This window comes from Adiantum capillus-veneris, chromosome 8 (assembly GCF_014529385.1).
Source record: "Adiantum capillus-veneris isolate H3 chromosome 8, ASM1452938v2, whole genome shotgun sequence".
Classification (NCBI taxonomy): domain Eukaryota; kingdom Viridiplantae; phylum Streptophyta; class Polypodiopsida; order Polypodiales; family Pteridaceae; genus Adiantum; species Adiantum capillus-veneris.
This window is the reverse complement of record NC_140938.1, coordinates 144,863,054-144,890,503: the sequence shown is the minus strand read 5'-3', so window position 1 is coordinate 144,890,503 and position 27,450 is coordinate 144,863,054. Positions and strand designations below refer to the sequence as shown.

At 39.2% G+C, this 27,450-nt stretch overlaps 1 pseudogene; it reads right to left on the bottom strand.

The window, feature by feature from the left end:
* Positions 1-1,474: 1,474 nt before the first annotated feature.
* On the bottom strand, positions 1,475-5,065 carry LOC147453115 (uncharacterized; annotated as a pseudogene).
* Positions 5,066-27,450: the final 22,385 nt, after the last annotated feature.

Here is a 27,450-nt window from a genome sequence, read left to right as displayed (position 1 = left end):
CAACGGAAGAGAATTATTGAGGATGAAAGGAGAGAGGATTGAGTGAATAATTTGGGAGTGCCTACTCTAGTAGAGGGTGCATTTTACAATAAGGTTAGTGGTTAGTAGTTAGTAATTATCACTAAAAAATATTTACAAAATCATTCACCAAATGGTGAGATATATGATGAGAAAAGTTAGAGAAGGGATGAGCTTGTAAAGAGAGGTTGAAGCTTTGGAGAAGTTGACATTCACCTCTTTACAGCACCGTAAGAAGAAGCAGTTAGCATGGCCAAGCAGTGCGTGTCGATGAAGCTATGTTATTTCAAACCTTGGAAAATTCATGATAAAAGCCTTCATTTGCAGAGGTTATCCTTGGATTTTTGCTGATTTTTTGAAGTTCTTTACAAAGCTGAAGAGAGTATGGTAATATGGACATATATGTAGAGAGAAAGGGGGACACATAGGGTGTAGAAATGGAGGATGAAGGCTATGGAGGTGTGAGAGATGTGGCAATGGTGAAGAGGGTGAATAAGGACATGGGAATTGCAGGTTTGGGAGTGGGAAGGAGAGGAAGGAGTGTGTGTGAAAGAGGAAAATGATAAAGTGGAAGAGGGAGTGTGGCTGCATAGCATGGGCAAACTAGGGTCCACCAATAAAATCATAGCTCACAGCTCGTAGCTCAAAAAAATATGGAAAAATTTCAGGTGAAAGTTCAGCTCACGAGCTACAATTTTTTTTTGTCTCACCTTTTCAAATTCGGGGAGCATGTGATCTTAAAAATTCGGCAAAACCGACTGTTGTTTCCACTGCACAAGGTCCTTGTGAGGGCCTTCTTTGGATGATTCTTTTGAATACCTCCAAGAGTGAGCTCCCCATGGTGCATGCATGCATGTCACATACCCTTGACCTTATTTGGTAGCTCTATAATTGAAGATATTTTTGAGATCATGATATAAGTGAATAGTACAGCTAAGAAAATCAAATATTGAGGCGTGTAAAAAAATATGTACATGTCAAATATAAATAATATAGGTGCAAAAAATATAAAGGGGTCAAAATAATTCTCTCTCATTATAAGTCTACCATAAAAAGATGAATATTGGTGAAAAAATATGGTAATGGTGAGTCAATGTACATAGCATAAATAACACACCATAGGTAGAAATATTTAAATAAATACCAAAATAATTATGAAAAATCCTTTTATTTAGGCCCTATATACAATGAAATATTTACACACAAATGGGCCATAATATACTTAGAATTTTTATTTTCTTAATTTTTTTGGCTCAACTAGCCCGGTGACTAGCTAATTAAGGGTTTTCAAAAAAATATAGGGAAAGTCCTCTAACTCACATACGCCTATGTACAGTGAAATGGTAGGGATAACCAAAATGTTTGAGTGATTTGATAGGGTGAGGCAGCTTACTATGGCAATTATGGAAAGCCAAAAAACGGCTATCATTAGCCCTCCCCCAGGATGATGGTATATTCATGTACCATCATAAAGCATCTTTTCCCAAGAAAGTGCTTCAGAGTCCTTGACAAGCTCTTCATTGTTTGGCCCCTTGGAATTTTGGTTTGAGTTGCACTCATGCTTCACCGAACAATACTTACATGAGATAGCTGCCTTTTGACAGATCTTTGGTGTATCCTTTGGTAGAAGACGACTCAAATAAAGCTTTAAGCGATACCCATTTACCTTCCTGGAGTGCTCTTTCCCATTCAAGTCCATAAGTTGATGGTAACTTGAAGTGAAAGCCTTCTTAACTATGTATGGCCCTTGCCATCTAGTTTCAAATTTGGCATCAAAACGATTGTCTAGTCGATTGTCATACCTTAGCACAAGATCTCCTTCATTGATGCCTTTGTCCTTTAGTTTCTTGTCAAGCTTCTCCTTCGCCTGCGTAGCTTTCCTCTTGTAGCACTCGTATGCTCCTTCTCTTTTCCACTCAAGCTCAGCTAAGGTAAGAAGTCATTCCATCCATGCTTCTTGATCATCTTGTGCTGCTTTTCCATGAAGTCGTATTGTTGGGATGTTGAGCTCAATTGGTTGTAAAGCCTCTTGACCATAGACCAAGTGAAATGGTGTAAACTCCGTGGCTTCCCTATATGTGGTTCGATACGTCCACAAGGCCCCATCCAAGAAGTCATCCCACAACTTTGTCTTGTTTCTCACCATATTTCTAATGATGCCTGCAATGACACCATTAGCGTTTTCTACCAGACCATTGGATTGGGGATAGTAGGGTGTACTATGACGATGTAGAATGTGAAGTTCTTCACAGACCTCTATGAGCAAGCCCTTTCTAAACCCTGGACCAATATCAGAAACAATCTCCAAAGGTGTGCCAAATCTACAACAAATGTGAGTGTAGACAAACTTTCTCACTGTCCTCTCATTTACCTTTGCCACACTTTGTGCTTCTACCCATCTCGTCATGTAGTCTATGGCCACCAAGATGTACGATTTCCCATTTTTAGTCCTAGGAAATGGACCCATAGCATCAATGCCCCATTTTTCAAATGGACCATTTGCAAGGACTAATTGACGTGGACCATGTAACAAACACTTTTTTCCATTAATCTGACAATTGTGACAGCTTTTACACCAATGTTGAACATCAATGTGCAAGCTTGGCCAACCATATCCGGAAAGCAAAATCTTTTTTGCAGTGAGTTCCTGTGCAAAATGACCACCACACGCTTCCTCGTGCCAACCTTTTAGAATGGCTGGGATTTCCTCAATAGTTGGTACTCTTTTGCACACTTGATGCTTCCCTCTTTGGTAGAGGGATCCTTCTAGGAAGAGATACGTGCTTGCCTTCTTCATGAGTCTCCTCTTCTGAGCCTTCGTGTAGTCTTGTGGAAACTCACCCTCCAAAATGTAGCTAATAATGGGAGTCAATGACTCCAATCCCTAGTATCTCGGTTGATTGACAGTTGCTACCACCATGATGACCTGCACTTCTTTCTCAACACATGTAACTGCTTGTTGTGCAAGTAAATCGGCATCTTCATTCTGTTTCCTAGGAATATGATATAGTTGCACTTCTTCAAATTGATTAAACAATCTACGAATGGCATGAACTTTTGTCCTTAGGCTTTCATTCTTGCATGCCCAAATGCCTAAAATTTGCTTCACGATGAGAAGTGCATCCCCTTTTACCATGAGACGTTGTATATCTTGGCCAATGCATATCTTTAAACCATGAATTAGTGTGTCATATTCTGCTTCATTGTTGCTAGTTGAACCTGCTAGATTGACCTTCTCTTTCATGACCACCTCTCCACTTGGGTTGAGCAATACTAGCCCTCTCCCTGCTTTTCTTGTGACTCGTCGAAAAGCTCCATCAAAGAACAAGGTAAAAGCATTAGGAATACTTTTAGGTGGTGGAAATGGTAGGGTATTTACTTCAGGCACCTTAATCTCCTTCTCATGTACCCTATAAGTAAGGATCCCTGCCAATTGTGCACGCACACTATCTTCTACCTTGAAAGAGTATTGGAACTCTTGCAATTCCATAATCCACTTTCAGATCCTAGTGCTAAGATTCATTTGATATGACACCCAAGGAAACAAATTTTCTGAAGTGAGAATTACAAAAGGTTTTGGTAGCAAGTAGGATCTAAACTTTCTCACCGCAAACATGAGAGAAAGCATCATGAGTTCTGCCTCCGTGTAGCCTCTCTCCAAAGCATTCATGACCCTACTAGCAAAGTGGATGGGTCGCATCCTGGTACTGTGGGGATCTTGTTGTAATAAAACTGCACCAATTGTTTCCTTCCCAACACTAGAGCTAACAAAGAATGTGTACTCCCAACAAGGAGGCATGAGTATTGGTAGCTCTGACAAAATGACTTTAATGTTACAAAAGTACTCTTCAAGCTCATAAGACCATGCAAATTCTACTTGTTGTGTGAACTTTTGCAAAGGATGAAGCAACTCCGAAGCTAAGTGAATAAAGCGTGACATATACTTCACCTTTTGAATGAATGAGATGACCTCTTTGAGATTCTTGGGTGATGGGAGCTCAATAAGAGCCTTTGCCTTTGAAGGATCCACCTCAATGCCTTTATAGGAAACCTTGTGACCAAGCAAGATCACTTCATCCTCACCTATGTGACACTTATCGGGGTTGAGTTGACCTCCCATGTCGTAGAGCTTCTTTAAACCTTCTTCTACCCTTTGTAGATGCAATGATTTTGAGCTATAAATGCAAAAATCATCAATAAAAACCCTAATGGACTTTCCAAAGAATGCTTGAAACACCATGTTCATGAAACGTTGGAATGTTGCAAGAGCATTTGTCAGACCAAATGGCATAACTCTAAAAGCATAACAACCCCAAGGAGTGATGAAGGTTGTTTTTAACTGATCTTCCAATGCGATACCTATTTGAAAGTAACCTGAGTATCCATCACACACAGTGTACTTCTCATGACCAGCTACCTCATTTAGTATCTCATCCTGAAATGGGAGGGGAAAGTGATCTCGTTTTGTTGCCTCATTGAGTGGACCGTAATCCACACACACCCTCCACTTGCCATTTTTCTTAGGAGTGACAACGACGAGAGAGACCCACTCTGAATTCTCCACTGGATAAATGAAACCTGCTGCTAGAAGCTTTCGTACCTCCTTGAGTAAAGCTTGCTCCTTGATGACTCCTAGTCTTCTTAGCTTTTGAGCCTTAGGTGTGGCCTCTGGCTTCAACTCAATTTTGTGTTGAACAGTCTCTACTCCACGCACATCGGTGTAGTCTTTAGCGAAAATCCTAGGAAATTTCCTTAACACACCTTTGAGCTCCTCTCTTTCATCCTTTGTAAGTGTTGTAGATAACATACCTTCTAGAATTCTTTCATCTTCCACTTTTTGGTTTTCTTGGGAACCTACCTCTTCTAAACCTGGGCAAGAGGTCTCTTGGTTGTTTGGATTAAACCTTACCCCCATGACTTCGATGGAAGACTCCTCTTCAGTAATGCTGCCGCTACTTTCTCCTTCTAAAGTGCTATCGGTCCAGCCTTCCTCCGTCTCACTTTCAGATGATTCTTCGTGCAGCTCCTCTTGGCGTTGCTCCTTCATGTCAAAGACAACCTTCTTATGGTTGTCATTCCTGCAAATTAGCTTTCCACTCTCCCAATCCTGCAAAGCTCCCATTTTCATTAGCCATGGTCTTCCTAGGATAAATGGGTAACCATTTCCTTTGGTAGACATGACATAGAAATCCACTGCCTTCTTAATGCCAAAGGCCTCCACAAAAACATTTTTACAAATGCCTACGCACCTAGCCTTGCTATTGTTTGCCATTTTCACTTTGACTTCAGGTGTCTCATGGATGTGCTTGCCTAGTCTTTGTATGAGTCCCTCTGTCATGATGAAAATTTGTGCACCCCCATCCACTAGACCTTTCCTAACCAATATTCCTTTGATGTAACAATGTAGCACAGGTGTAATATCCTCATTCATTTCATCATGTGCAATTTTTACAACAGGAACACTCTCTTTTATCTTTCTCCTAGTGCTAACTGCCTTCGTTAAATCCCTCCTAACTTGTGGGCATAATGCAAGAAAATGAGGCAATGAGATATGAGGACCCTTACCTCTCATGTATTTCAATAGGTTGTATGGAGCCATACCATGTCTAAGAGGGAAGTCTTGGAGGTTGATACGACGTCGAGTCCTCTTAGCTTCCTTGGTCTCCTTTGCCTTCTTTTCTTGTCCATGGTCACTTTGTGATGTAACCCCTTCTTTCTCCTTACCTTTTCCTCGGCCACGCTTAATGCCATTTGCTTCCATGTCAGCCTCATTTGAGTTTGTCACCTCTACCACATGCACATTTGGATCTGGCAAAGGTGGAACTCCTTCTACCCCTTGTGGAGGTGGTCTTGGTCCATTTGGTCTTTGTATAAGCCTTGATTGTTGACCAGTTCCTTCACCTGCATTCATCACTAGGTAATTCAAGCTAGGTCTCCCTGGCTCCCCACGGGGCCAAGGACAATTATACATCCCATGTCCAGACTCACTGCAATTCCAACATTGGAAGACTCTCCTAGGTCGTGAATCTTGCTCTTCAGACTTCTTTGCTTGTCCCTTTGGACCTACAGCTTGTGCAAGGTGAATTGACAACCTGCTTAAAGATTCATTTAACTTCTCAATCACTTCCGCCGTTACCTCCGGAAGCTCCCTAGATGCTGATTCTTGTGACTTACCTTTGTGTCTAAGACCTTCTATTAGAACCTCCCCGCTTAAGCACTTGATTTTCCTATATTTCTCAGCATCCCTAGTTTCAGCTGCATCAAAGGTAGCAGGTGCACCTACCTCAACGTTTATCTTAAGGTCAGGATAGAGTCCGGCTATGAACCTCTCCTTCTTTAGAAATTTTGCAGCATCAAGAGGGTTAGCAACATTTCGTATCCACAGAGCCCAAAGACGTAGAAACGCTTGCTTGTACAAGTAGTAGTCATCTAAGTCTTTTTACTTATGAGAAACAATGTCTTGCCATAGTTTTTGAGTGTTTTGGGGATCAAAGAAGTATTTCTTGAAACGATTCAAAACTTCTGTGTAATTCTCCTTAACTTCCTCAGGCAAAGAATCAAACTAAGTGCTAGCATCTTTCCTAAGGACCACCTCAAACATTTCTACACGTTCTTGACAGTTACTATCCTCTTGATACGGCAAGACATCTTGAAATTCGCTAAAAATAATTTTGCATCCTCTCCAGGCTCTCCAAAGAAAAGAGGATATCCAGACATTTGGCGCTGAATCTCCATTGAATTGATTTCAAAGTGACGCGTTTTTGTTTTTTATTTCTTTAAAAGATTTTCACAATAATATTTTCTAAATTGCAATCTATTCTACAACAAAATAAAAATATTCACATCAAATGACCTATGATAATCAATAAGAGGTAGAATGACAGGGTTTGGTGACGCGATAATTTCTCCTACTCTTTGGGCACCAAACATGAACACCATACATTCTTGAAAATGGACTTTTCTACTAATTGCAATGTTTACTCTAATGTGTGGAGTGAAATGAAAGGGGAAAACCTCTATTCCTGGGCCATTACCATGGTCTATGCATGACCTAATTCTTAAAACAAAACAAAAATATAGACGTCGAAACTAAGGTCGTACCTAATGAGAGGAAAAATAAAAGGATTTACTGATGCGTTTATCTCTCCCAACCTAAGAGGACATAAAATTCTACAAATTACACGTTGAAATTGCAACATAGTACTAACAATTATGTGTACCTTTTGCCTTGCAATGGGAATGAAGGGATCATACAAATTCTCGTGATTCATGCAAGCTACTTGATTATGCTAAAGGTTGAGCCTACACAAAACATACACAAGTTGCCCTCAGTGGGGGCACCAATTTGAGGCGGTCCAGGGTGGGCAACAAGAAGACCGGCCTCTAAACACCCTTCGAGGCTCCCGTGCTGCTCAATTGGGGCTGGGGCAAGCACAATCAGAGACAACAACAACCCATAGCCAGAAACCAAACAAGAAAAGGCGCACCACTTAGTTGTAGATGCGAACTAGGATGCACGTGATATCTCCTTGTACTCAAACGCACAAAGAGAGGGGAATGCAAGATAGCCACACACACCAAACACAAATATTCACCACGCCACAGAGAGGTGAAGAGCACAAATCAACTTGAGCAAGTCAATCTTAGCCTTAAAGACTAGATGCACACAAAGCTTGATGAGAAATAGGGGGACAACACAAAACTTGACCTTGTTGCCAATACACAAATTGTCTTAGGGTCACGGGAGCCCTCTCACCGAGCACCCTCTTACAATTTACCTTTTAGGCAAACAATTCAACAAGCCCTCAAACCACCAAGCATGAAATGGCACAACAAACTTCAAGGACAATATACCTTCAACCACCTGATGAGCCAACTTATCAAGTCAATTTGGAGAGAAGAGTCGTAGTTGCAGCATACAATTGCACCCAAAACTATGAATCTTATTTATGGACAAGAGTAGGCTACAAGTGTGATTGCAGAGTATAGTATCACTCCACTCCTCTAGATGGCATAACTAACTTCAAGCTTCTCCATGCACCTATGTGTAGTGATGGAATAGAGCACTCACAATGCACACACTCTACACAACTAGGCTTGAAGAGTGGTGTGTTATGTGTTGAGAATGGTGTGGTGTAGTGTGATCATGTGATCATTTACAAGGGAGAGAAGGGTTTTATTTATAGGTTTTAGAAGCCCCGATTTGGATTAGGCCTAATCAAGTTTATTTGACGGAATAAAAGATTATGCATATTTTTATTTTTTTAGTGAGGGTGGGTCTCTCTTGTCCTTTGAGTCACATGGATGTGGGCTCAAGGGAAGAGAATTATTGAGGATGAAAGGAGAGAGGATTGAGTGAATAATTTGGGAGTGCTACTCTAGTAGAGGGTGCATTTTACAATAAGGTTAGTGGTTAGTAGTTAGTAATTATCACTAAAAAATATTTACAAAATCATTCACCAAATGGTGAGATATATGATGAGAAAATTTAGAGAAGGGATGAGCTTGTAAACAGAGGTTGAAGCTTTGGAGAAGTTGACATTTACCTCTTTACAGCACCGTAAGAAGAAGCAGTTAGCATGGCCAAGCAGCACGTGTCGATGAAGCTATGTTATTTCAAATTTTGAAAAATTCATGATAAAAGCCTTCATTTGCAGAGGTTATCCTTGGATTTTTGTTGATTTTTTGAAGTTCTTTACAAAGCTGAAGAGAGTATGGTAATATGGACATATATGTAGAGAGAAAGGGGGACACATAGGGTGTAGAAATGGAGGATGAAGGCTATGGAGGTGTGAGATATGTGGCAATGGTGAAGAGGGTGAATTAGGACATGGGAGTTGCAGGTTTGGGAGTGGGAAGGAGAGGGAGGAGTGTGTGTGAAAGAGGAAAATGATGAAGTGGAAGAGAGAGTGTGGCTGCATAGCATGGGCAAACTGGGGTCCACCAATAAAATCATAGCTCACAGCTCGTAGCTCAAAAAAATATGAAAAACTTTGAGGTAAAATTTCAGCTCACGAGCTACAACTTCTGTTTGTATCACCTTTTCAAATTCAGGGAGCATGTGATCTATTAAAATTCAGCAAAACCAACTGTTTTTTTCCACTGCACAAGGTCCTTCTTTGGATGATTCTTTTGAATACCTCCAAGAGTGAGCTCCCCATGGTGCATGCATGCATGCCATATACCCTTGACCTTATATGGTAGGTCTATCATTGAAGATATTGTTGAGATCATGATATAAGTGAATAGTACAACTAAGAAAATCAAATATTGAGGGGTCTAAAAAAATATGTATATGTCAAATATAAATAATGTAGGTGGAAAAAATATAAAGGGGTCAAAATAAATCTCTCTCATTATAAGTCTACCATAAAAAGATGAATATTTTTGTTGGTATTATTTATGAGAGTAATAGAGAATATATGTAGGAAGAAAAAAATGACAATAGGGAAAAAATATATACATAAATAAACTAGTTTTTTTGGATCTTTATTGGGATGGAGTTACACCAAAAATAAGAGAAGCTTGCATGAAGTTATTTTTATATGGAATAAAGAGTATGCAAAATGGTAAGAAAAAATATGGTAATGGTGAGTCAATGTACATAGCATAAATAATACACCATAGGTAGAAATATTTAAATAAATACCAAAATAATTATGAAAAATCTTTTTATTTAGGCTCTATATACAATGAAATATTTATACACAAATGGGCCATAATATATATATATATATATATATATATATATATATTGCTCAACTAGCCTAGTGACTAGCTAGCTGAGGGTTTTAAGAAAATATGGAGAAAGTCCCTAACTCACACACGCCTATGTACAGTGAAATGGTAGGAATAACCAAAATGTTTGAGTGATTTGATAGGGTGAGGTAGCTTACTATGGCAATTATGGAAAGCCGAAAAATGGCTATCAGCAGTAGTGAATTGTTCCTCTGATGACGACCTCTACAACAATACCTATTTAGTGTTGTGCATGAAAGCGACCTTAGGTTTGTGTTTTTTGTATGCAAATGCCACGTAAGCAGCGAACGCAACCTTTAAGATTAGAAGGATAATTACCTAAATCGTGGTTTGTGTCTCATGGCACATATGGGACCTAAACTTCAAACATTGCCTGTTTTGAGTTTTATTATCCTGTTCCAAGTCCAAGTTGCCTGTTCTGTCATAACTTTTGACTGGGAACTTATAATAAAGCAACCAAGGGCTAGTATGAAAGGTGTTTCTTAATATCTTTTCCAAGTTAAAACTTTTGGGGTACCCAACTTAAGCATCCTTATCGTAAAAAGTCTAGAGAGACACAAGTTTCATATCAGTTTCAAAGGCCACCTACATAGAATTAAAGCACAAAAAGGGACAATTAAGTTGTTCATATTCCCAAAATCTATCACATGGATTCACTTGGAAATCAATCTAGTAAAGATGTGATGAAAGGACAAATGGTCAGGGAATTGGTGGAAGCAGCACCGCTGTTAGACCTTCCTATAACATATAACTTCTTGGCCAAAAGGGTAATGAAATAGAGACAAGTCAGGTTATTAAACCGGTCTTAGACTCTTCCATGACTGCTTCTGTTTCTTTCTGATCCCTTTACATCAGGAAGAAATATCTTAGCCCAAAACCTACACGACTCACTTATTCAACATGTAGTCTAACATAGTAGGCCTAGTCCACTATCTCCCACTGGGACCCACCATCAATTGTCCAACCAGTTTGTTATTGAATTAGTATTTTACCTTCAGTATTACGGATTAAAATTAAGTCCACCACTTGTCCAAGCTATACTGTGGCAATGCCCTATCCATTGCCACCACTTGTTTTGCCCGCCAACCAGTTTATTTTTGCATTAGTAGTTTATCTTAGTCATGGACCATTAAAACTATGTCCACCACTTGTCCAAGTTGTACTACTCTAACATAGCACTACCCGCCACTGGGTTCCACTGCCAATCGTCCAACCATTTTGTTCTTGTATTAATATTTCATCTTTGACATTGGCCATTAAAATCTGGTCCACCACTTGTCCAAGCTATACTTATAGTAGGCCTCGTCCACTTCCACCACTTGTTCTGCTTGCCAACCACTTTGTTTTTTCATTAGTAGTTCACCTTAGTCTTGGGCAATTAAAACTAGGTCCGCCACTTGTCCAAGTTATACTACTCTAAAATATCACTATCCGCAACTGGGTTCCACCCCACTAATTGTCCAACCACTTTATTCTTGCATTAATATTTCACCTTTGGAATTGGCCATTAAAACTAGATAGTAAAACTGGTCCACTATCCACCACTTTTTCCACCAACCAACTCCTTGCATTTGTAGTTCACCGTTGGCATTGGCCATTAAAACTAGTCCACCACTTGTCCTGGCTATACTCTTAGTAGGCCTCATTCACTTTCCACCAGTTGGTCTTCCCGCCAACCATTTTTGCATTTGCATTAATATTTTACTTTAGTCATTGGCTATTAAAGCTAGGTCCACCACTTGCCCAAGCTATGCTTGAACATAGTAACCCTAGTCTACTATCCACCAACAACCACTTTGTTTTTCTATTAGTAGTTAGCTTCAACAAGACCACTTGGAGATTGGAAGTTGAAATTGGTCATTAAAAGTAGGTCCACCACTTATCCAACCTTGCTTACATTTTCAGAAGCAATGACTACTTGGACAGTAGGAAGCAGGGTCTTGCACTAGTTCGCCTTGAACAATGAGCCCACCACTTATCTAAGCTATGTCATTAAAATACGGAGGGGTTATTGAGTCAATATCCACCACTTCTCAAACCTTTCTTCCATTGAAAGAATTAAGGCCCACTTGGGCATTGAGATGCAAGTTCTATAGTAGTTTAGTCATTACATTAGAACTAGGTCCAACCTACTACCCGTTATCTTATGGAGGCTTTAGCACTAGATGGTTTAAAGGTCCACCACCTCTTCAAGATAGCTCTATTGAAAGAATCTATCTCTATTGTTTCAAGGTCAATGTGTGAATGGAGTGTAGCTACTATGTTTACTACCATGGATGGTTTGGGGCACAGGTCCACCACTTGTCCAACCTACTATCATTGTGTCATGGAGGCTTTAGCATAAGGTGTTCTGAAGTTCCAACACTTGTCCAAGCTAGCACTACTGAAACAATCTATCTCTATTGTTTCAAGGTCAGTGTGTGAATGGAGTGTACCTACTATGTTTACTACCATGGATGGTTTTAAGTAGAGGTACACCACTTATCCAACCTACTATCCACTATGTCATGGACGCTTTAGCCCAAGATGATTTGAAGGTCCACCACGTGTCCAATCTAGCCATCCTGAAATAAGCTATCTCTATTGTTTCAAGGTCAATGTGTAAATGGAGTGTAGCTACTATGTCTATTAGCATGGAAGGTTCTAGGCAGCGGTCCACCACTTCTCCAACCTACTATCCATTGTGTTATGCACTATTTAACCCAAGCTGGTTTATTGAAGGTCCACCACATGTCCAAGCTAGATATATTGAAAAAAGCTATCTCTATTATTTCAAGGTCAGTAAAAGAATGGAGTGGAGCTACTATGTTTACTACCATGGATGGTTTGGAGAAGAGGTCCAACAATTGTCCAACCTAATAAACATTGTGTTATGGAGGTTTTATCCCAAGGTGGTTTCGAGGTCCCCCACCTATCTATTGAAAGAAGCTATCTCTATTGTTTCAAGGTCAATGTGTAAATGGAGCCGAGCTACTATGTTTACTACCATGGATGGTTTGGGGTAGAGGTCCACTACTTGCCCAACCTACTAATCACTGTGTTATGGAGGTTTTAGGACGTGGTGGTTTAAAGGTTCACCACCTCTCCAAGCTAGTTCTATTTAATAGTCCTATCTCTATTGTTTGAAGGTCAAAGTTTGAATGGAGTGTAGATAGTATGTCTACTACCATGGATGGTTTGGGGAAGAGGTCCACCACTTGTCCAACCTACTATCCATTTGTGTCCAAGCTAGCTCTATTGGAAAGTCCTACCTCTATGGTTTTAATGACAATGTGTGAATGGAGTGTAGCTACTGTGTTTGCTAGCATGGATGGTTTGGGGTAGAGGTCCACCACTTTTCCAACCTACTAAAAATTGTGTTATGGAGGTTTTAGCCCAAGGTGGTTTGAAGGTCCACTACTTGTCCAAGCTAGTTCTATTGAATAGTCCTATCTCTATTGTTTGAAGGTCAATGTGTGAATGAAGTGTAGCTACTATGTTTACTACAAGGGATGGTATAAGCAGAGGTCCACCACTTGTCTAACCTACTAACCATTGTGTTATGGAGGTTTTAGCCCAAGGTCGTTTTAAGGTCCACCACTTCTCCAAGATAGCTCTATTGAAAGAAGCTATCTCTATTGTTTCAAGGTCAATGTGTGAAAGGAGTGTAGATACTATGTTTACTACCATGGATGGTTTGGGGTAATGACTACTTGGATACTAGGAAGCAGGGTCATTCACTAGTTCACCTTGGACATTGAGCTTTAAAACTAGGTCCACCACTTGTGTGCCAAGCTATACCACTTAAATAGGGAGGGGGCTCTTGAGCCAATATACATCACTTCTCAAACATTGCTTCCATTGAAATAATTAAGGATTACTTGGACATTGAGATTGCAAGTTCTATAGTCGTTTAGTGATGACATTTGAACTAGGTCCACCACTTGTCCAATCTATGTTGTAATATAGTAAATGGGTCACTATTTATCCACTTTCATTGGGGTTTCTCAAATTGAAAGTCATTAGACTATTAACATTCATAATCCTCATGTCTTTTATAATGTAAATTATAATATTTTCCTCAAAGAGAAGAACCTATGAGTATGAACTTGACAACGTATTTTTTTCACTTACAGGATGGACTTTGAATCTGGGGAGAAAGTACATCTGATTCTTGATAATGAAATTGTTGGTATTGGTTGTGTTTGTAGAATAGATCCAGATTCCACATGTGGTGGTACAAAGATAGGGCAAGAAAATGTATCTATACTAGTGGAGGAATGGTTAAGGATGTGGTGATCCCTTTTCCTACAATGGACACTACATCTCTCCAAAGCTCATTATGGAGTGTCATTCGATGGCCCAAGCTTCTTTTGTAGTTTTCCATGATAATTGACAATCCAATTGACACAAATGAAAGCTATAGTGGTGATGAACAAGGGGATCAACCTGATCCTCTACTTACAGATGCAATACCTATAACAATCCCAAAGATTGAAACATTGATACGAGAATCTTGGAGAAATCAAAGGGTACTTTTAAAGGATGACACTATGATGTAGATTGTACATGAAGGGACCATCTTATATGTATTTTTAAACGATTATGTTAACGTCCATGTACTTGGTGATGATTTTGTGGGTGTGGGTATTGAAAGGGAGAATGAAATTAGTGAGAACATGCCTAATGTGGCTAGCATCACTTTGGTAAAGTTGGCCATCAACAAGCAAACAACCATGTTGGATGGGATCCCATTACAAGGCTTTGTTCCTATTAATGGGATGCATGCTAGATTGCAGAATCTGATGTATCCAATGATGATAATGCTAGAAAATATGGTGATGGGAGTATCGTTGCTACACCGTTAAGAAAGCGGTGCTATACTTTTATCAGGATCAATAGCAGCTTCTGCTTTTTATCTTGCAAAACTGAGTCAATTTCAATTCAAAGGGTTTCATGTACTGATTGCTGTGGACAAAAATGTTGTGAGTTTGAAGATTGGGATATGGTGACAAGGTTATGGCAAGAATTTTAGGGAGAGTCTCAGAAAGCATGCACTAATTATGTTTATGATGTCCTATCTATATGCTATCAGAAAGATGAAAAGATGTGATACCAATTCAAGATAAATGGCTCTATTGTTTGTTGTAGAGCATGGTATGAGCTACATGGAATACCAAAGACATCATTTTACCGCTACAAGGAAAAATTTTGAAAATGGATTGCACCATTATGTGCATGGTGACACATGCACATTGAGACGAGGACTTCAACATACTAATTTAGCAAGAGCATTGCTAAAAGAGTTTGTGGATAACAACTCTGAGAAGATGCCACACAGAAGTAGAACACTACTAGATGGCTCAAGAGACACTCAATTAGTGATTCCATCAATGTATAAATAGGTTGACATTTTAAGCAAAATCAACACGACACTTGACCAAATGGGTTATGAGAAGAATTTATCTCAGTCTTGTTTTTATAGGATGTGGAACAAAGAGTATCCACATGTCCCTTTAACAAAGGCAAGTGAGTTCTCTAAGTGAAATATTTGCATTTCAATCAAGGCAAGGCTAGAAGCTAAACCTTCTCTTTATGAGAGATCTCTTCTCTTCAGAGAGAGAGAAGTTCACATGGCACAACAAAAGAGTTGCAAGAGCCTTTATTATGCATGGCGCACATATTCAAAAACTCAACCACAAAAGTATGTATGCATAATTCATGATAAGATGGATCAAAAGAAGACTGCAAGTCCTAGATTATGCATTGTTCCTAAGGGTGTGGACTCTGGATACAACTTGCAGGTGGCATTGATAGGTATGATCACTCATGGACATGGAGAAGGTCATTACGGTCACTTTGTCGTGAATGGTTTGTGGCTAGCTGATCCAAATCTTACAATTGGATCAATTGCTAATTGTTTACATAACCTAGAGAGGATAGATAAGCATCCTCTTGGTGATCTAGCAACCAATGGACTACCAAAGAGATTTATCTCACTACTAAATGCTTGGAAATCAAGGGATGCTTTGGACTACCACAACTTGAGTAACGAAAAAGAGCCCATTGTGTAGACATCAAAAACTACAAAAGAGGAATTGGAGTCATCATTTTTCAAGTTATTGGAGAACTTGTTACTACAATTAAATAATTGTGCAGGGGAGAACAAAAATCGATACTTATTTGCCTATTTGTCCATGCTTGTTGCAAGGGGCATTTTCAAAACCATTCAACTAGGATTTTTGATGGTTGAGCATACACATGAGGACATAAATGCATTGTTTAGTAATTTTTTAGAGAAGTTGAGAGTTACACAAACTTATACTTGCCTCATTTGATGGATACAATATGGAATAGCTAATCTTCATCTCCAGCTTTATTTGTGCTCACAAAGGTCCCTGATTTCAAGCAATATTGTGATGGCTATCTTTGTGATGGACAATACATACTTGTTGTCCATTCCAAACCTCTTCAATTTAGGTTTTTTATGCAATATGAGACACCCATGATGCAATATAAGGCACATGTAGGTGCATCAAATTGGAGTGGAAGTATTTGCCTTTGGAAAACTCACATAGAAGGAAATCCAATGTTACCACATGGAGATCCACCTTTGGTACCAATGGTAGAGTATGTCAAGGCCCATGAAGAAGTGATTTCATGGTTGAAGAATTATATTAAGTTTTGACAAAATTTAGGAAATGGTTCAAGTGTTTCACGATATCATAGGCCCGTGATAGATTAGTGGACTAAGCATTTAGTAAATCATCAACATATAAAACAACAATGAGAAATACATCACCCTCACGATTTACATACAAAGTTCTTTCTTTTGGACTATTACAACAACATCTTTTAACCAAATGAGTGTCATCTTTCTCACACCAAGCATGAGGAGATTGCTTCAATCCATAAAAAACTTTCGTATGTATGCATATTTTATCTTCTTGTCCTTTCTTGACAAAATCGCAAGGTTCCATTACATAAACTTTCTCAAATATATCACCATTCAAGAAAGCAGTAAAAATGTCTGCTTGATGTACATCCCATCCAAAATGAGTTGCCAATGCACATAGAAAACAAATAGTAGCCATATAAAAAGTGGGAGAAAAAGTATCTTCATAATCTATGCCTTTTTGTTGTGCATTATCTTTTGCAATAAGTCGCTCCTTATAGCGATCAATCTAACCATCTTACTTACTATCAACTTGTAAACCCACGTTATTCCAATGAACTTTTTGCCAGGAGGCAAATCACATAAATTCCATGTGTCATTTTGTATAAGTGCATCATATTTTGATTGCATGACAGCCATCCAAATTTTTGAATTTTGTGCTTCATCAAAAGACAGAGGTTCCTCCACATCACATAAACTAGACATTAGGGAGAGAATGGGGTTTAGGAGGGCCTCTTTATTTGGAAATTTAAGGAAGTCAAACTTTTAGTACTAAGAAATCAATCAAAGGATAGCTTTTGCATTCAAACAGGCAAAACGTCTAGTTTATTTCAATTCAAATTCCCCCCCAAAATGAAATTTAAAATCTAGCGGGTAAAACCATATCATGTAGTGAGCCGGTCCGGGGCGGGTAACAAGAAGAGCGGCCTCTAAGCACCCTTCGAGGCTCCCGTGCTGCTCAATTGGTGCTGGGGCAATCAAAATCAGAGACACAATAGCCCACATCCAGAAACCAAACAAGAAAAGGGGCACCACCTAGTTGTAGATGCGAACTAGGACGCACGTGAAATCTCCTTGTACTCAAACGCACAAAGAGAGGGGAATGTAAGATAGCCACACACACCAAACACAAACATTCACCACGCCAAAGAGAGGTGAAGAGCACAAATCAACTTGAGCAACTCAGTCTTAGCCTTAAAGACTAGATGCACACAAAGCTTGATGAGAAATAGGGGGACAACACAAAACTTGACCTTGTTGCCAATACACAAATTGTCTTAGGGTCACGGGAGCCCTTTCACCGAGCACCCTCTTACAATTTACCTTTTAGGCAAACAATTCAACAAGCCCTCAAACCACCAAGCATGAAATGGCACAACAAACTTCAAGGACAATATACCTTCAACCACCTGATGAGCCAACTTATCAAGTCAATTTGGAGCGAAGAGTCGTAGTTGCAGCATACAATTGCACCCAAAACTATGAATCTTATTTATGGACAAGAGTAGAGTATGGTGAAGAGGGTGAATTAGAACATGGGAGTTGCAGGTTTGGGAGTGGGAAGGATAGGGAGGAGTGTGTGTGAAAGAGGAAAATGATAAAGTGGAAGAGGGAGTGTGGCTGCATAGCATGGACAAACTGGGGTCCACCACTAAAATCATACCTCACAACTCGTAGATAAACAAAATATGAAAACATTTGAGGTGAAAGTTCAGCTCACGAGCTATAACTTTTGTTTGTATCACCTTTTCAAATTCGGGGAGCATGTGATCTTAAAAATTCGGCAAAACCGACTGTTTTTTCCACTGCACAAGGTCCTTGTGAGGTCCTTCTTTGGATGATTCTTTTGAATACCTCCAAGAGTGAGCTCCCCATGGTGCATGCATGCATTCCACATACCCTTGACCTTATTTGGTAGGTCTATAATTGAAGATATTATTGAGATCATGATATAAGTGAATAGTACAACTAAGAAAATCAAATATTGAGGGGTCTAAAAAAATATATACATGTCAAATATAAATAATATAGGTGGAAAAAATATACAGGGGTCAAAATAAATCTCTCTCATTATAAGTCTGCCATTAAAAGATGAATATTTTTTGTGGTCTAATTTATGAGAGTAATAGAGAATAGATGTAGGAAGGAAAAAATCACAATAGTGAAAAAATATACACATAAATAGAACTAGGTTTTTTGGATTTTTGTTGGGATGGAGTTACACCAAAAATAAGAGAAGCTTGCATGAAATTATTTTTATATGGAATAAAGAGTATGCAAAATGGTAAGAAAAAATATGGTAATGGTGAGTGAATGTCCATATCATAAATAACACACCATAGGTAGAAATATTTAAATAAATACCAAAATAATGATGAAAAGTCCTTTTATTTAGGCCCTATATACAATGAAATATTTACACACAAATGGGCCATAACATACTTATATTTTGTATTTCTTAATTTTTTTTGGCTCAACTAGCCCAGTGACTAGCTAATTAATGGTTTCTAAAAAAATATAGGGAAAGTCCTCTAACTCACACACGCCTATGTACAGTGAAATGGTAGGTAGAACCAAAATGTTTGAGTGATTTGATAGGGTGAGGTAGCTTACTATGGAAATTATGGAAAGCCGAAAAATGGCTATCATCAGCCTCCCCCTTAGATAATGGTACATTCATGTACCATTTATCCGACCATACAGCATGTAGATTGTGTAACATCTGTCTTTGTTTGCTCTCATATTTGAAGAACCTTTTTTGTATGAATAAAAAACCTTGTGTGATATGAAAGGTTCTCAGAGCCAATAGCAGGATGTAATGAAGTGACTGAGTAAACCTCCTCCATTCAGAAAGTTTCCATAAGCACCCCCCGAGATCAAAGATCTTGAAATATCTTTCCCAAAGAGAGATGTATGGTATGGAATCACTTATTGGTTTCAGTTGAAGAAACTTGTAGATTTTATTTTTGTCCATCATTGCATCTATCACTATGAATGTGATATAAAAGATTGGTTGCTCTTCCTTCTGTGTAAAGTTGATATATCTGCTACGATCTTCAAGAGCTTGTATGAGCAATTTCCTGAACTGTAGCTCATAAAATTCATTCAACCTGGGTAGGCTCATCAAGTCAAAAATTCTATGACCTTCATGATTTAGGAAAGCTTGATCCATGCTTCCAACTGCTATTGGAAGATATTGCAAATAGTTTACCATATAAGTAGATAATAGACAAAGGTTTCTATTGCTTCCAACACATTGGAATAGAATAGATTTTGGTACTGATTGATGAAATATCCACATGTAGCAATCAACAAGTTTTTCATCTATGATGAAGACCAGAAGCATCACAATGTGCGACCTCCATACACCAAAGAACCAAATGAAGAAGGTTTGGAAACATCCGTTCATCACCAAGTATTAATGTCCTCTTCCACTTAAGAAGGCATGGTGCCCCGGATGAAAGGTATATGTGAAGAGAGGAGAAGTTGACTTTGAAGAGGTGAAACCCAATGTGAAGATGATTGGGGCTTCAAAAGTTTGGATTTTCTTGCTAAGAGATTGTCCCATGAATGAAGAGCCACCCACTAAAACACCATTGGAGAGAATGATACCCTTCTGACAATTTCCTTTTATGATTTTATTTTTTACTACTCTCCCATGTTCTTCATCCCCTTCTAAGCCCCCCCTTTGGCAAGGTTGTAACTCCCCACATTGTACCACCTCAAAGGTTGATGGATTACTATTTGATTTTGTGAAAACTTTGGCTTCTTGCATGATAGGTTCCTCCATGCTTAATATACATGAGTCATACCAATGCTTTTCAACATCCTCAAAAACTTCTTGAAGATTATGCTCACATGGATTCAACTCACACTCTTCTACTTTGTTTTGGAGTTGGCATTCCATGTACACAATCATCTCTTTATGATCAATGTGGTCCATGATCTCCCCACCTATGATTTCATCTTCTTCTTCACTCTCTTCTTTTAGACAAGATACACTCTCAGAACATTCCATAAGATCAAGGTTACCTTCAAGGTCTTCATTCTCCATAGAGTCATGTTGCACAAAAGCTTCGTCTGCTCGGACTAGAAATTGATCCTCTGTCAAAAGGTTGGATGTATCCATTATTGAATCATCAATGCCATTTGAGATATCTTGTGTCGATTTTTGCATGCTTTTGATAAAGGTAGAAGAAAGAGATTCCACATTTGAATCTTGGCCACACACTTTAGCACTTGAATAATCAGTTGGCATGTAAGTAACTTCTTCAACATTTGTCGGAGTAGAAGGAGACAAGTATGGCAAAGGAGATGACTCCTTGATAGAAAAACTTTCATGATGGTTGGTTCTTCCAGCATGATGGAAACCATTTTTGATGTAGAAGTACTTGTGAAACTTCCTTCGGGCAATAGCGACCGCTTCTTCAAAGGTAGAGGGTCCACTACAAGTAACCTTAGTCTTTAGGAAAGGAGACAAACCCGAAATAAATTGCTCCATTTTTACATAATCTGGAAATGTAGAACTAAACCCACATCTTCCCCATTGACGAGAAAAAATATCCTCATAAGCATAGTAGTCTTCACCATGTTGTTGAAGTCTCCCTAATGAAGCCCATGCTTTCTCCGTTGTTGGAAATTTAGAGAATCTGGTCTTCAAAGCTTTGGAAATTTGGATATACCCATCTTCAATCTGAGAAGATATACTCCAAAACCATTGCTCAGCGTTGCCTCTAAGGCATAGCAATAGAAAATCCCCTTTTTCAATGTCATCCCTTTTACCAAGGATACGACAAACCATTCTAAAATCAGCAAGAAAATCATCAACATCTTCTTCTAGATTTCCAAAGAAGATTGGGATATCATCAAAGGTATAGCGTGTCATAGTCTTTCAATGCTAAAACCACACAAAGATTAGTTCCAAAAAATCATTTTCTCTCATGACATCAACTAACTACAAAAAGGTTTTGAAAGGTCTTTCAACATGAATTCTAGATTCTTATGTGAAAATATTTTTTTCCTTTCTTATGTTATGCTAATCCAAACCATATTCTAGATCAATTTTTGTTGCCTTGAAGTTAAACTCGGTCACACAAGTTTTCATGATTCATATAATCTACTTGATTATGCTAAAATTCAAGCATTCATACAATACCATAACAATAAGCACAAAGTCAGTCCTCCATGGGGGCACCAATTTGAGGCGGTCCGGGGCGGGCAACAAGAAGAGCGGCCTCTAAACACCCTTCAAGGCTCCCGTGCTGCTCAATTGGGGCTGGGGTAAGCACAATCAGAGACACAACACCCCACATCCAGAAACCAAACAAAAAAAGGGGCACCACCTAGTTGTAGATGCGAACTAGGACGCAAGTGAAATCTCCTTGTACTCAAACGCACAAAGAGAGGGGAATGCAAGATAGCCACACACACCAAACACAAATATTCACCACGCCACAGAGAGGTGAAGAGCACAAATCAACTTGAGCAACTCAGTCTTAGCCTTAAAGACTAGATGCACACAAAGCTTGATGAGAAATAGGGGGACAACACAAAACTTGACCTTGTTGCCAATACACAAATTGTCTTAGGGTCACAGGAGCCCTCTCACCGAGCACCCTCTTACAATTTACCTTTTAGGCAAACAATTCAACAAGCCCTCAAACCACCAAGCATGAAATGGCACAACAAACTTCAAGGACAATATACCTTCAACCACCTGATGAGCCAACTTATCAAGTCAATTTGGAGAGAAGAGTCGTAGTTGCAGCATACAATTGCACCCAAAACTATGAATCTTATTTATGGACAAGAGTAGGCTACAAGTGTGATTGCAGAGTATAGTATCACTCCACTCCTCTAGATGGCATAACTAACATCAATCTTCTCCATGCACCTATGTGTAGTGATGGAATAGAGCACTCACAATGCACACACTCTACACAACTAAGCTTGAAGAGTGGTGTGTTATGTGTTGAGAATGGTGTGGTGTAGTGTGATCATGTGATCATTTACAAGGGAGAGAAGGGTTCTATTTATAGGTTTTAGAAGCCCCAATTTGGATTAGGCCTAATCAAGTTTATTTGACGGAATAAAAGATTATGCATATTTTTATTTTTTTAGTGACGGTGGGTCTCTCTTGTCCTTTGAATCACATGGATGTGGGCTCAATGGAAGAGAATTATTGAGGATGAAAGGAGAGAGGATTGAGTGAATAATTTGGGAGTGCCTACTCTAGTAGAGGGGGCATTTTACAATAAGGTTAGTGGTTAGTAGTTAGTAATTATCACTAAAACATATTTACAAAATCATTCACCAAATGGTGAGATATATGATGAGAAAATTTAGAGAAGGGATGAGCTTGTAAAGAGAGGTTGAAGCTTTGGAGAAGTTGACATTCACCTCTTTACAGCACTGGAAGAAGAAGCAGTTAGCATGGCCAAGCAGTGCGTGTCGATGAAGCTATGTTATTTCAAACCTTGGAAAATTCATGATAAAAACCTTCATCTGCAAAGGTTATTCTTGGATTTTTGTTGATTTTTTGAAGTTCTTTACAAAGCTGAAGAGAGTATGGTAATATGGACATATATGTAGAGAGAAAGGGGGACACATGGGGTGTAGAAATGGAGGATGAAGTCTATGGAGGTGTGAGAGATGTGGCAATGGTGAAGAGGATGAATTAGGACATGGGAGTGGGAAGGAGAGGGAGGAGTGTGTGTGAAAGAGGAAAATGATAAAGTGGAAGAGGGAGTGTGGCTGCGTAGCATGGGAAAACTGGGGTCCACCAATAAAATCATAGCTCACAGCTCGTAGCTCAAAAAAAATATGAAACAATTTGAGGTGAAAGTTCAGCTCATGAGCTACAACTTTTGTTTGTCTCACCTTTTCAAATTCGGGGAGGATGTGATCTTAAAAATTCGGCAAAACTGACTGTTGTTTCCACTGCACAAGGTCCTTGTGAGGTCCTTCTTTGGATGATTCTTTCGAATACCTCCAAGAGTGAGCTCCCCATGGTGCATGCATGCATGCCACATACCCTTGACCTTATTTGGTAGGTCTATAATTGAAGATATTATTGAGATCATGATATAAGTGAATAGTACAACTAAGAAAATCAAATATTGAGGCGCCTAAAAAAATATGTACATGTCAAATATAAATAATATAGGTGGAAAAATTATAAAGGGGTCAAAATAATTCTCTCTCATTATAAGTCTACCATAAAAAGATGAATATTTTTTGTGGTCTAATTTATGAGAGTAATAGAGAATAGATGTAGGAAGGAAAAAATCACAATAGTGAAAAAATATACACATAAATAGAACTAGTTTTTTTGGATTTTTGTTGGGATGGAGTTACACCAAAAATAAGAGAAGCTTGCATGAAATTAATTGTATATGGAATAAAGAGTATTCAAAATGGTAAGAAAAAATATGGTAATGGTGAGTCAATGTACATAGCATAAATAACACACCATGGGTAGAAATATTTAAATAAATACCAAAATAATGATGAAAAATCCTTTTATTTACGCCCTATATACAATGAAATATTTACACACAAATGGGCCATAATATAGTTATAAATTTTTGTAAATTTTTTTTTTTGGCTCAACTAGCCCAATGACTAGCTAATTAAGGGTTTTTTAAAAAATATAGGAAAAGTCCTCTAACTCACACACGCCTATGTACAGTGAAATGGTAGGTAGAACCAAAATGTTTGAGTGATTTGATAGGGTGAGGTAGCTTACTATGGAAATTATGGAAAGCCGAAAAACGGCTATCAGTAGCATATCTATAGAAAGAGCTTGATGCATAGATTTTGGATTTATAATCTCCGCTCAAATCAGAGATCATCTGTGGGAGTTATGGAAGGCTCAAAATCATAAAATTATCCATCTCCTTTTCGGGGAGAAAAAGGTATCCTTTGACAACTCTCACATATCTTTTACACACCCACCATTCTTGAACACATGGCATACACCTATTTGTCAGAATGTTAATCACCTCCATAACCTCATGGAAAATAAAGAGCCCCTCCTAGACCCCATTCTCTCCCTAATGAATAGCAAAAGCATAATAATCTCATGCATAAGATGTATGGCAGGAACATGAACGACTACAACTAGACAAAAGTGCATCCAATTTACTATCACGCAAAGTATGACCCAGTCATTTTGGAATACCTCTAGCCTTCTTATTCTCAACCCTTTCCTTGTCAAGTACATCATGTACATTGCCTGATCCGTAACATTTTTAGAAACCCCCTTAGGCTGTAGATTTGCATCATCGAAATTTACATCCAAGTTTACACCATTAATGTAAGCCAAGGGGAACTAGAACCTAGGAGTCCACCACCCAACCACCCACTAGATAGCGTAGCCCCTGGCCCTTTGCCCTAGTTGGGCTCCCTTTCCACATTGCCTAGCCCTGTCCTGCCCTTGTCTAGTCCGGCGTTGCCGGTGTCCTGACATTACTCCCCCCTTAAGAAGAGTTTTCGTCCTCGACAACAAAAGTGGAGAACTTCTTCTTAAGAACACTAATGTTTTCCCAAGTGGCACCTTCCTAGGGTCGGTCTTTCCACTTGATTAAGGCTTGTTGACGTACGTGATGATGTGTACGCAACTCATGATAATCAAGAACACGTTCAGGTTCATGCGGTAAGGTAGGAGGTTCAATGAAATCAACCAAAACCTGTTGGTCAATGACATCGTCGTTCCCATGGAATCCCTTACATAAACGGCTTACATGAAACACTGGATGAAATGCGAGAATTTGAAGGTAGTAATAATTTGTAGGCACGGTCCCTACTCGCTTGAGTATTTTGAAAGGCCCTCAATATCGGGGAGATAACTTAGGTGTTGGCCCAGTTTTAAGAATTTTGGAATGTTCTGCCACACGTAAAAATACTTCCTCCCGTTCTTCGAAGGTAACTTGCCGACGTTTCTCATCAACGTACTTCTTATAACCATCCTGTGCTTGTTGGACATTCTGAGACGAGAAAGTTTCAGCATATCCATGTGGTCTTGGAGAAAATCCTTAACCTATTGGAGTTTTTCGATTGCCAACCCACCGTAACTAGTGACCTAGGTTGAAACCGGTACATGAGCATGAAAGGACTAAAGCCTATGACATGCTTAGCATTGTTGTAGAAAAACTCAAGAATAGGTAAGTATTCTTCCCTGTCTGACTGTGTTTTGCTGACGGATGCTCTAAGTATATCCTCTAGCACCTGCTTAACTTGTTCTGTCTGAACATCTGGTTTTGGATGATCAGCTGTACTGAGATTCAGTTGTGTACCCAAACATTTAAACATAGCCCTCCAAAAGTTCTTGTTAAACTTGGGATCACGGTCACTAACAATGTTACTTGGCAAACCATACAGTTTCTATAGATTGTCCACAAATAACTTGGCTAGTTCTAGTGTCTTAACCATTGATTTGGTCGGAATAAACTTACATAGCTTAGTCAACCTGTTGAGGCAGTCCGGGGCAGGCAACAAGAAGAGTGGCCTCTAAACACCCTTCGAGGCTCCCGTGCTACTCAATTGGGGCTAGGGCAAGCACAATCAGAGAAAACAACAACCCATAGCCAGAAACCAAACAAGAAAAGGGGCACCACCTAGTTGTAGATGAGAACTAGAACGCATGTGATATCTCCTTGTACTCAAACGCACAAAGAGAGGGGAATGCAAGATAGCCACACACACCAAACACAAACATTCACCACGCCACAGAGAGGTGAAGAGCACAAATCAACTTGAGCAACTCAGTCTTAGCCTTAAAGACTAGATGCACACAAATCTTGATGAGAAATAGAGAGACAACACAAAACTTGACCTTGTTGCCAATACATAAATTGTCTTAGGGTCACGGGAGCCCTCTCACCGAGCACCCTCTTACAATTTACCTTTTAGGCAAACAATTCAACAAGCCCTCAAACCACCAAGCATGAAATGTCACAACAAACTTCAAGGACAATATACCTTCAACCACCTGATGAGCCAGCTTATCAAGTCAATTTGGAGAGAAGCGTCGTAGTTGAAGCATACAATTGCACCCAAAACTATGAATCTTATTTATGGACAAGAGTAGGCTACAAGTGTGATTGCAGAGTATAGTATCACTCCACTCCTCTAGATGGCATAACTAACTTCAAGCTTCTCCATGCATCTATGTGTAGTGATGAAATAGAGCACTCACAATGCACACACTCTACAAGATATATGATGAGAAAAGTTAGAGAAGGGATAAGCTTGTAAAGCAAGGTTGAAGCTTGGAGAAGTTGCCATTCATCTCTTTACAGCACCGGTAGAAGAAGCGGTCAGCTTGGCGAAGTAGCGCATGTCGATGAAGCTATGTTATCTTCAAACCTTGGAAAATTCATGATAAAAGCCTTCATTTGCAGAGGTTATCCTTGGATTTTTTGAAGTTCTTTACAAAGCTGAAGAGAGTATGGTAATATGGACATATATGTACATAGAAAGGGGGACACATAGGGTGTAGAAATGGAGGATGAAGGCTATGGAGGTGTGCGATATGTGTCAATGGTGAAGAGGGTGAATTAGGACATGGGAGTTGCAGGTTTGGGAGTGGGAAGAGTGTGTATGAAAGAGGAAAATGATAAAGTGGAAGAGGGAGTGTGGCTGCATAGCATGGGCAAACTGGGGTCCACCAATAAAATCATAGCTCACAGCTCGTAGCTCAAAAAAAATATGAAACAATTTGAGGTGAAATTTCAGCTCACGAGCTACAAATTTTGTTTGTATGACCTTTTCAAATTCGGGGATCATGTGATATTTAAAATTTCAGCAAAACCGACTGTTTTTTCCACTGCACAAGGTCCTTGTGAGGTCCTTTCTTGGATGATTCTTTTGAATACCTCCAAGAGTGAGCTCCCCATGGTGCATGCATGCATGCCACATACCCTTGACCTTATTTGGTAGGTCTATAATTGAAGATATTGTTGAGATCATGATATAAGTAAATAGTACAACTAAGAAAATCAAATATTGAGGCGTCT